At 36.8% G+C, this 14,444-nt stretch overlaps 1 protein-coding gene across 1 annotated transcript in view; it reads left to right on the plus strand.

Moving 5' to 3' along the window:
- The window catches only part of NLGN1 (neuroligin 1), a 957,494-nt gene that overhangs the window by 183,030 nt on the left and 760,020 nt on the right, over positions 1–14,444 (plus strand). The gene's annotated exons all lie outside the window — the stretch shown is intronic.

The following is a 14,444-nucleotide window of genomic DNA, read 5'->3' on the forward strand; positions in this document are numbered from 1 at the left end:
TTTTACATATTTTTTTTCTGTTAAATCTTTTCAACAGCCCAATGAGCTGGATACCACTATTATCACTACTTTATAGATGAAACTAAAGCATAGAGATGTTAAGTAACTTTAAGGGCAGATAAGCAAGGTATTGGTAGGTGGAAGAGCTGGGTTGTTAACCCAAGGTTGACTGACTCAAAGGTGTGATTTTAACCAGTGTATTTTACATAGAAAAAGGCAAAAAAACCCCCAAAACCAAAAAACTCAATATGCTTAAATCTAAAAAGTCAGTAACAAAAGACATAGGATCAGGTTAATATATTATAATTTGGGTATATTCATCTATGTTTCTTTAAAAATAAAATTTGAGATCTTTTGTGTTGTTTTCCCTGAGATATTTCACCTGTTGAATCCCAATCACATAATTTTGCTCAATTTATGTGCTTATTTTGAACACTTGTCAAACCAGGAAATAGTAATTTTAGAATAAAGTGAGAATACATTGTTTGAGACAAATCAATCAAGATGAAAATTGATGAGCAATAATCAAATGGTAGATATGAAATGTCTTTTTGTGAGTTAAATTATATGATACAAAGTCAAAGACACTAGATGATAGTAATTTTCTCTGCTCAAAAAATTTTGTATATGCATTGTTGCCAAGTGTCACAAACTTGGGTGAATTTTGAAATTTAATGTCCCTTTTCTCACACATGCCCCTTGAACTACATTTAGGAGACTGTGTGTCCTTAGCACCTTCTCTAGTTTCTTGTGAACTTTGATTTTAGAACTGTCCTGTGTTGCTCATTATATCAGTGTGATCACTTCAGCATTCCAATTTTGTCTGGATGGCCTGGGTCTTTTCAACCTGGAAACATTTTCACCAAAAAATAAATTTTAATTATAATATCTATGTTAGTTTCCTATTGCTGCTATAACATATTGGTGGCCTAAAATAACACAAATTCATTATTTACACTTCTGGAAGTCAGAAACCTGAAATAGGTCTTAGGTGGCTAATATCAAGATGTTAGAATTGCATTCCTTCCACAGGCACTAGGGGAGAATCTCTTATTGCCTTTTCCTGCTTCCACAGGCTCATGGTTATATCATTCAGATCTCAGCTTTTGTTGTCATCTTTGCTTCTCTGACTCTCCTGTTCTCCTCTCTCCAATGTAATTACAAGTGTATAAGTACACTTGTAATTACATTGGACCCACCTGGATATTCCAGGATAGTCTCTCCATCTCAAGATCCTTAACTTAATCACATCTGCAAAGTCTCTTTTTCCATGTAAGGTAACTGGTTTCAAAAATGAAGATATGAACATCCTTGGAGGGACCAGTATTCCATCACAGTATCCTTCATTCGGAATCATGTGTCTCTAAAAATTATGTGGTAAAATTTGCGAGAAAATTCATGCTTACAAATTACAAAATATGAATAACATTCTTCTCAGTTATAATTGGCTGCAAAAAATCATTCCAGTTCTGTCTGATTTATTCTCTTTTTTTCTTATTTCAAAGGTTTAGAATAAAGTAACTGAATATGAGAATACAAGTCAAGTTATTTTATATAGTATATTGTTTTGCTTTTCCCTGTCTTTAATACTTTTTTATTCACCAATGACAACTGCTTCAGAGCCATCATAAACTAAAGGAGAATGCACTGTGGCATAGATTCTAAATACAAGTTCATATTACATGTGTCTCAGGAATTTCTTGGACATCACAGCCCAGCAAATGACACACAGCAAGCGCAAGGCTGAAGTTTGGTCTTGCTTTCATCATACCTTCTAAAACCTAATCAAAGCTCAAGAAAGAAATCCATCTGTTCTTAATCATAACCTTTGAATGGTCATTTTGAACCTCTCAAACATCCATCCCAGTGGTTCATATTAAAACTGGTGTTCACTGAGATTCTTAAATATGTTCAGTTCTTGACCAGAGTTGGCATCAGTCTTTACCAGATAGTGCATAAAAAAAGAATGATGAGTTCCAAAACATGACATTGATGACATTCCTAAGTTCTGCATTAGAAATAGAACTTGAGGTGGAAGATTTTGAGGTGGGAGCTATCAGAGTAATAAAACCTATTACTTTAGAAAAGAGCTCTCTTCTCTCCCTATGCTTTCTGCCTTTTCAAAAATACATTTCTGCATTGAAAATATAAGACAAGGAAAACTTACTTCAGGATGTTTGCTTGACTTAAAGTTTGTAAAATGTCACTTTATTAACCCCTATTTTTATTTTCATGAGGAATCATTGACATGTAAAAGCCATTTTATTATAATAGAAACAAGGGAAAGAATGAGAAACTTTATTTTTAAAAATGTCATAAAAACATATTTACTTTGATATTTTTAATTTTTAAATGAAATGATTGATATCTGTGAATGTTTTTTATTTTATTTAAAAAAGATTAATCTAGTTTCTTTCTATAATTCTTGTGCCAAAGAGCCCTTATCAACTGAACACAACTGAATATAACTAAATCTTAAAATTTGTCTAGATTTATCATTAAAAAAACCTCAACATTTATTTACTTAGTTTCAACCAACATGCACTTAGTGTCCTCTGTAAACTGGGCATTACACTACAAACCAGCACTGAAAATATTAATAAGATATAAACCCTGCCTACAAGATGTTTCTATCCCTGCACAGCATTCAAATTCTATTCAAATATAAGGATAGTACGCCTGTCCAATGGTGACGCCAACATAAATAAGTTTAGTCTCTGTCCTGGGAAGCTCAGAATCTAACGTAGAAGTCAGATAAGTGAATAAGAAACACAGTGTAGTGTGAGTGTGTGTGTGTTAAATGGAAGAATTTTAGCATGGACAAGGTCAGCAGGCAAGTAGACTCACAGGTTTGTATGGGACGACTTGCTATGACCCAGAGTCTGTTTGTCACCCTGTAGGTTCAGAAACTGGATAATTATCAGTACAGTCAGGGGAAACAATCAATCTCTCAAACAAAGAAACAATGACTAAATCCTAAACACTAATGAATAAATCATTGAAAACGTTCTTTTGCTATGGTCAGAATGTTCATATTCCCTTTCCAACTCACTCTCCTTTTGAATTATCAGGATTAAATGAGTAACTATGGATTACATAGTTACTCATTTAATCCTCATCACAAGCTTTTGAGGCAGGAGATATCATTCTCACTTTACAAGTAGGGAGAGACATAGAAAGTTTAAATAATTTGCTGAAATGAAAGAATCAAGATGTGAACCCAGTTTAGTTCTAAAGTTGACACTTATAACTTTTGTGCTATGTTGTTTAAATAGTTTTGGGGAACAACATATTTTAAAAATGTTTTCTTTTTATGCTATCTTTTTATTATTAAATTTATTAGGGTGACATTGGTTAATGAAATTATACAGATTTAAAATGTACAGTTCAATAATACATTATATGTCTATTTCATTGTGTCTTCACCACCCAAAGTTAAATGTCTTCCTGTCATCAATGTTTTCTTTATACAGCTTATTATTGCTGATTAAACTATAACTAACTGTTTCAGGGAGGCATGTCTCCCCAAATTATGTGTTATTTAACTATTCTAACTTTTCAGAGGAAAACCTTATTCCCTGAGTCTTATTTCTTTTACCTCCAAATATGCCTGGAATAAGAAGCAAAATAATAAAGATGTGAACAAAGTGTTGTGGAAATAAAGCAGAGAGATGTAAATGTTGTTTTAAAGCCATTCAACAGACACATGTGAATTAATGAATATTTCATCTCTATCATTCCAATATAGCTTGTAGTAAAATGCCTCCGAGTCGTGGAGGTGATACCCTATATTGATAAGAAAATATTTAATTTTTCTCATCTCAGAATTTATCTGAAAGATCTCTCAGTGCCATCCAGCTCTAAAAATGGTTATGATTCCCTAAAGAACCCTTCCATTTCCTTGTGTATATAAAGTTTTTGTCTTAATTGCAGAGTTAATGTTATTTCCCATTGTAGCTATTAGCGTTAATCTCTATGTACAATTTGCTTATTACAGTAAAGCTTGACTATCTGGAGACCAGGCATCCTAAAACCTCAGGCTTTGGTCCAAATATGAAGACAACTGGAGAAAACATGCACACACAGTATCACCTCTGCCCATTTCCTTTTCATCATGGGGAATTGTTTCCTGCAGACACTCAAAATAAACAAATAAATAAGCCTGGATAAAACAAAGACCCCAAGATTATAGACTCATGTTGCCATTGATTAGTTCTTCAAGAGAAAAAAAGGAATCATAAACTATAGATAAAATGAGATTTTTTTTTTTGTATGAGAAAGAGTAGTATGCATTATGGAAAAGGAAACAGAGATAAGAAGGGAGAGAAGAAGGAAGAAGGAATAGAGCAATGGAAATTTACAGCATCGTTTAGCGATGTTGGGGAAAATAAAAGTGAGGAAGGAGAGGTCAGTATTTGACTCCTGGGCTTCTAATTAAAAACAACATAATAAGGCCAGGGAGCAGCTAACCCAGAAAATCTGCAATGAAAAGGTCTAGATGCTAGAGATGAGTGGAGAATTAGGAAAAACTCTCAATCTCTAAAAATTAGAGGCCAAGATCAAAATCAGTATGGTTACAAGTATTGGATCCAGAAAATAAGGTAGAATAGAAGCAGCAAACCAAGGTCTAAGGTAAAGGAGAGAAGAGTTCTGTGTGATTGCTTATGACTCAGAAGCGTTTGGGGTTTTTCTTTTGAGTCTGGAGGAAGTTTTTGTAATGGTGAGTAAAATAAGTTTTAAAGAGTTGGTGATGGGTTTACTTGTAGCCACAATGGTAATTACACATTAATAAAGCAATTCAGGCCTGTGAACAGCAGATACTCAAACAGTGGTGATCAGGGCTACAATAAAAAGACAATACAACGAGCACTTCTTAAATCTTAAATTTCTATTCCCTAACAGTATAGCATATTATTGTGTGTGTGTGTTAACAGCAACCATCGAGCAACACTTCAAACTTTCTGACATCATTGACACTTTACTGCCAGTTGCCTCGAAATTACTATTTCTCCATTAAACTGTTGAAACTACCTATCACATTCACCAATGACCTGATGAAGGGTGGGATCACAGTTTCAGCAACCATGGTGTAAGACCACTGCCCTGTTAACTGTGAAAGGCCACAAGGCCTGTCTAACTTTCCCCTTGCTACTCCAGCCATGTTATTACCCATATTGAATCCCATGGTCAATCATTATACTACTTCTTCATGTCCATGCTTGATTCCATTAGATTCTTTTGTCTTCCTCATGGCAAACTATAACCTTGGTTAAATCCAACTCTTTGCCAACTCCATGCTTGTCTCTATACAGCTGAATATGGTTGAATAAACACAGTATAGTTATGTGTTTTCTATGAATAAACACATAGCTACACTGTGTTTATTCATGGCTACAGTCCTCAAGTGAGTTCTTAATACCATGCCACGATAATATTATACTTTCATAATTTAATTATTTTCACTCTTCCAAAGTAAGAGTCATCTAAATCCTTGCTTCTCAAAGCATGCGCCATGGGTCTGAAGCATCTTTATTATCTGGAAGCATGTTAGAAATCCAGAATCTCAGTTGTCATGCCAGACTTACTAAATCTGATTCTGCATTTAACAAGATCTCCAGATAATTTGTATGCACATTAAAGTTTGAGAAGTAATGATCTTCTGATGTCTTTCTTACTCACTCTGTTTTAACCACAATGGTTTTTGGCTATTTCTTATATAAAACCAGGAACATGCCTGCTTTAGTGTCTTTGTACTGGCTATTCCCTCTCTCCGGTATCCACATGGCTAATTCCATTATCTCCTTCAAGCTTTGTTCAAATATCACTATCTCATTGAGTCCTAACCTGACCACCCTGTCATATGTCATTTTGACTCACTCTTCTTGTCACACACGACCATGCCTTATATATTCTACATTTTTCATTTCTATTGAACTCATGACTTTCTAACATACTATGCTATGTTCTTATTTGTTATGTATATCTACTTACTGTTTGTTTATTTTCTGTCTTAACCCTCTTGAATATAAAAACCATAAGAGCAGGGTTCTTTGCCTGTTCAGTTCACTGATGCATTCCATTCACCTATAACATGGCCTGGCTTATAGTAGGCACTCAATAAATATTTGTTGAGTAAGTAAGTGGCAGACAATGTGAAAATAATTGCTTGGACCTAAGCCCCAAACTTTAGGCTTTCAGTTGAGGCTGCAGTTGAATTTGGTTCGGTTGAACAAGGTACAAATTTTACAAGGCACAAATAGGGTGATACCTCCATTCCTAACTTTGCTGTTTTTGTCTAGTCTAAGTATCTTTCATCTACTTTTTCTCCTTTTCCTATTTTTTCGTATAGCATTGTTTTATATATGTATTTCAATCACAGTTGACATACACGTTTATATTAGTTTCAGGTGTATAACATAGTGATTAGACATTTATATAACTTATGAAATGATCACCTGATAAATCTGGTACCCACTCGACACTAAAATAGTTATTAAAATATTACTGACTATATTCCTCATGCTGTACTCTGCATACCCATAACTATTTTGTAACTACTAATTTGTATCTCTTAATTCCTTACACCTCTTCATCCATCCCACCTAACCTGCCCTATTTGGCAATCATCGAAATGTTCTCTGTTTTCTGTATATATGAGCTTGTTTCTGTTTTGTTTGTTCATTTATCCTGTTTTCTAGATTCCAGACAAAAAAGACTTTTGTCTTTTTCTGTCTCGCTTTCTCCACTCAGCACAATATCCTATAGGTCAGGTGTTCCCAACCCCTAGGCCATAGTTTGGCCACAGTCTATGGCCTGTCAGGAGCTGGGCTGCACAGTAGGAGGTGAGTGGCAGGAGAGTGAATGAAGCTTCATCTGTATTTGCAGCTGCACCCCAGCACTAGCATCACCACCTCAGCTCTACCTCAGATCATCAGGCATTAGATTCTCATTGGAGCACATGTCCCTGGTGCCAAAAAGGTTGGGGACTGCTGCTGTAGGTTCATCCATATTATTGGAGATAGCAAGATTTCATTCCTTGTATGGCTGAGCAATATTCTATTGTATATATGTACCACCTCTTCTTTGTCCATTCACCCATTGATAGACACCTAGGTTGCCTCCATATCTTGGCTATTGTAAATCATGCTGAAATGAACATATGGATGCATATGTGCCTTTGGAGTAGTGTTTTGTTTTTGTTTTTTGCATAACTACCTAGAAATGGGATTACCGGGTCCTTCTTTGTCTCATTATAGACTTTTTTTAAAGTCTGTTTTGTCTGGTATAAATATTGCTACCCCAACTTTGTTTGTTTGTTTCCATTTTTACGAAATATCTTTTTTCATTACTTTCAGTCTGTGTGTGTCTTTTGATTTGAAGTAAGTCTCTTATAAGCAGCAGCACATATATGGGTCTTGTTTTCTTATCCATTTAGCCGCCCTAAGTCTTTTGGTTGAAGCATTTAATCTACTTACATTTAAAGTCATTGTTGATAGGTGTATAGTTATTGCTATTTTATTATTCATATTTTTAATCTTTTTTTCCTTCTTCTTCTTAAAGAAGTCCCTTTAACATTTCTTGTTACTGGTTTCGTGGTGATGAACTCCTTTAGGCTTTTTTTTTTTTTTTTGTCCAGGATGTTCTTTATCTGTCCTTCAATTCTAAGTGATAGCTTTGCTGGTAAAGTAATCTTGGTTGTAGGTCTTTGTTTTTCTACACTTTTTTGTGCCAATCCCTTCTAGCTTGCAAAGTTTCTGTTGAGAAATCAACTGACAGTCATATGGGAGCTCCCTTGTAGCTAAATAACTGCTTTTCTCTTGCTGCTTTTAAGATTCTCTTTGTCTTTAACCTTTGGTATTTTAATTACGATGCATTTAAGTGTGAACCTCTTTGGGTTCATCTTGTTTGGGACTCTCTGCGCTTCCTGGGCTTCTATGTCTATTTCCTTCACCAGCTTAGGAAAGTTTTCCATCATTACTTCCTTAAATAGGTTTTCAATTCCTTACTCTCTCCTCCTTCTGGTACCCCTATGATCCGGATGTTGATATGTTTGATGTTGTCCCAGAGGTCCCTTAAATTACCCTCATTGTTTTGGATTCTTTTTACTTTTTGCTGTTCTGATTGGGTGTTTACTGCTACCTTCTCTTCCAAATCACTGATTTGACCCTCTGCTCCATCTAATCTACTATTGATTCACTTTAATGTGTTCTTTATTTCAGTTGTTATATTCTTCATTTCTGTCTAGTTCTCTTTTATGTTTTCTATTTCCATTTTTATGTTTCTTATGTCTTTGTTGAAATTCTCACTGAGCTCATTGAACAACCTTATAACCAGTGTTTTGGACTCTGCTCTGGTAGATTTCTTGTCTGCATTTTATTTAGTTCTTTTTCTGAAGCTTGTTTTGTTCTTTCATTTGGGACATGTTTCTTTGTATCTCCATTTTGGCTGCCTCCTTCTGTTTGTTTCTATGTATCAGGCAGAGCTGCTACATCTCCCAGTCTTAGTAGGGTGACCTTATATAGTATGTGTCTTGTAGAGCCCAGTGGTGCAGTGTTCCTGGTCACCTGAGTGTTCTAGATGTGTCCCTTGTATGGGCTGTGTCTTGGTCACTGTTTGCATGTCAATGGGAAAGATTGACCCTCGGGCTAATTGATTGTGAGGACTGGCTGTAACTACAGTGAAGGAGCTGTTGTGCGAGGGCTGATTCTACTGAGCAGTATTCATTTTAGTGAGACTCTGGTGCCTGCTAAGTTTGCCCTTTGGGTGTGTTGTTTGTGGAGATGGTTGGATGGTTCTCTAAGTGCAGTCCGAATCTGAACACTGAGTGTGTTGGTTCTAGGGCCTCTTGCGAAGGGCTCTGTTGCAGGCCAAGATCAGTTGCTGCCTGTGCTCTGCATAGAGCCACTTGGTATGAACTATAAAGTGATCTACAGATGGTTGTCACTTGTCGGGAACTTGGAGGTGCCTGCGAAAGGCTAAGCTGTGAAATGAGGCCAGCTGCTGCTAGTGTCAGGCTTAGGACTGCTTAGTAAGAGGTATGAAGCATGCTGAGGCCAGGTGTTTTTTGTTTGGAGCTTGTGAACCTTTGAGAGATTATCGGAAAGGCCTCAGCATGAGCCATAGGCTGTTTAAATGGAAAAGATATTGAAAGCAGCTTGGCTGGGCCTGGAAGCTTGGTGAAAAGGCATCTCAGGGAATCACCAGGGCAGGGCAAATGGTGTTAGCCAGGTTGATGATGACTCAGATATGGCACCTGCCTGCGTTTCCATGCTGCATTGCGGGGAGGGCTCAACAAAGGAACAATTGCTTCTGCCAGCATTTCTGTCTGGGAGAAAGCTGCCCCTTTAGCCCTCACCCTGGAGCCAGACAATTCAGTTCCTCTCTGTATGTCCCTGGTGCTGTTCAAGCTGCTACCCCAGCACAGGAGCTCAGAGTGAGTATGTCCATCAGTGGGTAAGTTTTCAAATGGGCCCATTCAGAGGAACTCCTGGGACTCCAGCAGCCTTTCGTCTCACTCAGCCACAATCTACACTGGTTTTCAGAGTCAGAAATTATGGCGACTTCTTTTCCCAGCACTGGAACCATGGATTGGGGAGCCTGGTGTGGTTTAGGGACCCCTCTCTCCTCAAGGGCGACCTCTGCAGCTGAGATAATCTCTCCTAATTTTAAACTGGCCCACATGGGTGTGGGACCAGCTCCTTCTGCATCTCGGCCCTTCTTACCAGTGTTGACGTGGTATCTTTTATATATCCTTAGTTGTAGGACTTCTGTTTGTCTAGACTTCAGGTGGTTCTCAATGATGGTTGAGAACCATCTGGAGTTTAGCTGTAATTTTGATGTGGTCACGAGAGGAGGCAAGCACAGAGTTTACCTATTCCACCATCTTGACCAGAACCATCTACTTTTTTTTTTTTCATACAGAAAGCTGCATAAAGGTATGTACGTCTTCTCTGAGCCACTTTTCCTTTAATGTCCTCCTTTTCCTGAGCCAATAGGACTACATGATCAAAATATTCCTTTATGTTCTGAATCTTTTAAAAATATTATCTCATCTTTCTTTTCCTAACTGAAAATTGGCTACCCCTGAGGACAACACACTCTCTACAGAACTGTCACTTGGAAGATGTTTATACTTTCATAACCTACTAACCTCAAGTGGTGTTGGTGTTTTCCAGGCCTTTGTTCCTTCTCCATACTACCCAACTCTGCTCCTGGGTGATCTCACTTTTTGTCTCCTCCATTGTTGTTGTTAACCTCCTGATTATTTCTTCTCGCTATTTAATGACTGTGATAAGGTTCACTGTGCAAGTCCAGATAGAGACTTTAGTATTCGGATCTCCACGATCTCCAGATCCTCAGTGATATGCTTCATCTCTCTACCTCAGCCACTCAAATTCCATGGTCACAGTCTTGTTTTGTATTTCCTCAAACTGCTTCAATTGTGAAGTCACTAATTCTAACAACTCGCTCTTGAATAATGACTTCCTGACTTCAGATTATCTACTCATTTACTTCCACTACAAGTCTTCTGGTCTCATCAGGACTTCAAGACAATGGGTCTCTCTTTTCTTCTTATAAATCATCTTCTGTTGCCAATTTCATCTGTGTTTAATATAGAACACATAGTAATTTTAATCACCCTTTTATTAGTACCCTAATCTCCCTTACCACTCGCCAGACCAATTTGCAAACCTTAATAAACCTATCTGAACAACTTCTTTTCTAGTTTCTTGAATCCTTCTTGAAGAAACCATGCAATTAAAAAAGCATGAACACTAAATTCATGTTCCTCATGAACTGATACCTCAGTACTGCCTGGGAATTCTATTATATTTTTTCGTCAACTCACTTTTCATTCTCTCCACTAATTATTTGTATTTTCTAAATCCTTCTTCACTCCTTTCTATCTGGGACTTAATGATGCCTTCTAATTCACCCAGTAAAAGAGGAAGATCAAGTTTGGCTTTCTCAGGAAGGCTACTGTGACTCTGCACAGTACTCCCTTTCTCCCTGCCCTGCCTCAATAAGCTTATCTAATATTATTATATAATTTAAATCACTCTTCTCTTCCTCTCTTTCCATACATATAATTTATTAAAAATTGTGTATTTTTCTTATATCAGTGTCACATACCAAGTCTTACGAGTTCTCTATTGTTCATCATTTCTATATCACTAGAATCTAGCATAGTATTTGGAATATACAGTAGGCAAGCAGAGAATAAGTGGATCAATGTCCGTTTTATTATATACTGTAATTGCTACTCTTTATGTATATATAACAGCACCACATGATTTGTATACATTAATTCCCAGCAAGCCTAAGAGGTAGACATTATTATTCTTCTGTTACAAATAAGGGAGTTAAGACTTTATGAAGTGTCAGATGTACACATAAACATGGTAGAGGATGGTGCAGTGCAGAGAGCAATTTGCTTCTCAATACACTGTCCTAAAGGCCTTCCGTGTGTCAGGCTTGGGCATGCAGAAATGAGGCACCACCTCTTTCTTTTGGAAACTCAATTTGGTACAACAGTCCAACTTTATCATTCCAGTAACATAAGATAACAGTAAGACACAGTTTGAGAAAGCTTCTTAAAAGAGCACACATGTGGAGCACCCTGACTGATACACTAGGCTAGGAATAATAATCAAAGAAGGAATCCTGTTGCAGGTGAAGACTCTATTTCTCCGGTGACAAGCTAAGCCATAAGACATTATAGTAAGCCTCTTTTCCTTATAAAATGTTCCGTGCACAAGCAGTATATAAGTTAGGTGTCTTGGAGAATTAATTTTACATCAACAATTACAAAGAGAAAAATAAAGAGCAGAAACATAAAAAGGTTGTGCTACTGTTGAAACCAAAAAGGAGAAAAGCAAAATAAGGAAAGAAAATCTGTACACACATTTAATATGGTAGCTGTAGAAAGCTGATAGAAAAAGGCAATGGTCATGCGTGACAGTGAAAAAAAACAGGTCAGCACATAGAGTCAGACAGAATTGGTTCTAATCTCAGTCCTACAACTTCCTCGTTATGTGACTTCTTTAGGATCTCTAAGCTGTTGAAAAATGGTAATGATAATAAATGCTTAAAAATATTACCAATCTCATAGTGTCATTGCTAGAATTAAATATGTTAACATATACTTTGTTTAGCAAGTATTTAATAAGTGGGAGCTGTTATCGTTAATCAATGAAATCTATACCTGCCTAATATAGACCTTCTTTACTCTAGCTGTCTATCAGAAGCATTTGGAAAGTTTTAGCTCCAAAGAGTCTGAGTCAATATAGGTTTGGGATGGAGAACAGGCATTTTTATTTTTTAAAAAGCTCTGCAGATAATGCTGATGTACAGCCAAGGTCAAACTGCTAATGCAACTTTCATGTGCACAGTTGATTTTCAACTTTATGCATAAGGACCACCTGTTTAGCACCCTGGAAATGCAGATTCCCAGGCCTAACTCCACAGCATTTATCAGTGGATCAGGAGTGGGGCCCTAAAACTATCTGATGAAGAGGGACCCAGACAATACTTTGAAATACACTGGTCCCATTCGTACTCTATATATTACTAGTTCTCTGTGAACAAATTTGAAGGTCTGGCTCAAACTCACTGGAAAGGTAAAATATTTTAATGGACCTATGTTGACTGAACCATATTCTTTTTTAAAAAATAGATGTATAGTTGATTTTTTAAAAAGCATGCAAATGTTGAAAGAATACTTTAGTGATTTATACAGGCACATAACTCAGAAGTCAAGTTTTTCTCTTCCAAATCATCCAGGAAAATATGACTCTAAGACTCTGGTATGTATGTATGTATGTATGTATGTATGCATGCATGTATTTTTCACAGAAGTCATTTCTGCTTTTAGCCTGCAGAAAATGAGCACAAACAGCTAAGCAATACAACCCTGGTAACTGAGGTTGGAAGCAGTATCAGGTGTTGCAATCAAATAATCGGGACTCCACTTTTCTGTGCAGAGAGGGATTCTTTGTGAGTTTAGATTCAACCACCAGGAAGTTCTATAGGCTTTGTTGAGCAGAAATGGACCGAACTGCCATATTCCTGCCAATAAGCTTAATAAGCTGGCCTCTTAGAGCCACAGCACAGCTCATAAGGGCCCCAAAAGAGTCAGAAGGCACAGAGCAAAGAGCGTGCAGAAAGGCCATTCCCAGGCACTAAGTGTTTGAAATTGGCATTTTTCAGAGCTTTTAGAAGAAGAGTAAATCTTCTTAAATCCTAGAATTGTGCAGACAATGAAGTATCTACAGGTTATAGAAATACCGCAGATAAAGCCTCCAAAGCCTCTGAATGTAAGGGAGTGCTATCAAGGAAGTTCTAGAATTTTCTATTGAAATTAATAACCTTGGCTCTGATCTAATATGGGACATAAAAAGAGTGGGATACAGAAGAGGTCAGCAGATGGCAGCCCTGGGTGATGAGGAGGAGAATCCAAATGGCCTGAGACAGATCTACTTCCCTTAGCCCACCAATTCCCTCTGCTCCGCCAAGAGATATCAAGAAGAGTACACATGCACGAGGTAATTATTTGTGGTTTTTGATATACATTCATACATAATAGTTTTTTGAATACTGTGTATGGTTCTTTTTTTTAGGCCATGTGTCATATTATCCTATATTGATCCTTTTGTTTCTTCTATATGTACATATAGATGGCTACCTTAGTAAAGCTTATTCTCTGTTAAGTGTGCTGTACTTTACACAACACAGTCCAACTGCCGAGCAGTTTTACGATGCTGACTAAAGCACTCTGTTAGGGTATATTAAAGAAAAAGGAGATTGACTCTCTTTGTACGTAATAATTGCTTCAAAATTCCATAAGCTTATGGGTAATTGTCAGAAAATATCATTGTTCTAGAACTTTCAATTATGGTAATGTTTTTGAGCATCTTATTGGTTGTTCATGAAAAAATTGAAGTTCCCTATGATAATGACAAGTATTGTGTTGAAAAGGAAAAATTATGAGTCATTTTATCAAATGTTCAACAACAGGGGGAAATGACCAGAAGAAGGTCAATGGCTGACAGAGGCAAAGAAGAGTGGTACCAAATATTACACATTAAATGAGGAAAGATTTTGCACTCAAGAGAAAAAGAAATATGTCTGGAGTTAGCAATGATGAGATAAGAGATTTCCAAAGTGCCTTTTCCTCTCTGGGGTAACAGAACCAGCGTATATGAGTATAAACAGTCAGTACCTAACAGGTCTTCAGGGGAAGCTATGCCCCAACTTGGTTTTGTTAGTGTAAGACGTTTAAGGAAACATTGAATGAGAAAGATGTAGATAAATATGTTTACTACAAGACTAGGATTCTCAAGAGCTCTGGAATGGATTGACAGGAAAATCAACTTGAAAAAAAAAAGAAGAGCAAAAAGAAAGAAATCGTAAAGTTATGTGTAGATAGTGGGATTGACAAAGTG

This window comes from Pteropus medius, unplaced genomic scaffold (genome assembly GCF_902729225.1).
Source record: "Pteropus medius unplaced genomic scaffold, Ma_sr-lr_union100, whole genome shotgun sequence".
Lineage (NCBI taxonomy): Eukaryota > Metazoa > Chordata > Mammalia > Chiroptera > Pteropodidae > Pteropus > Pteropus medius.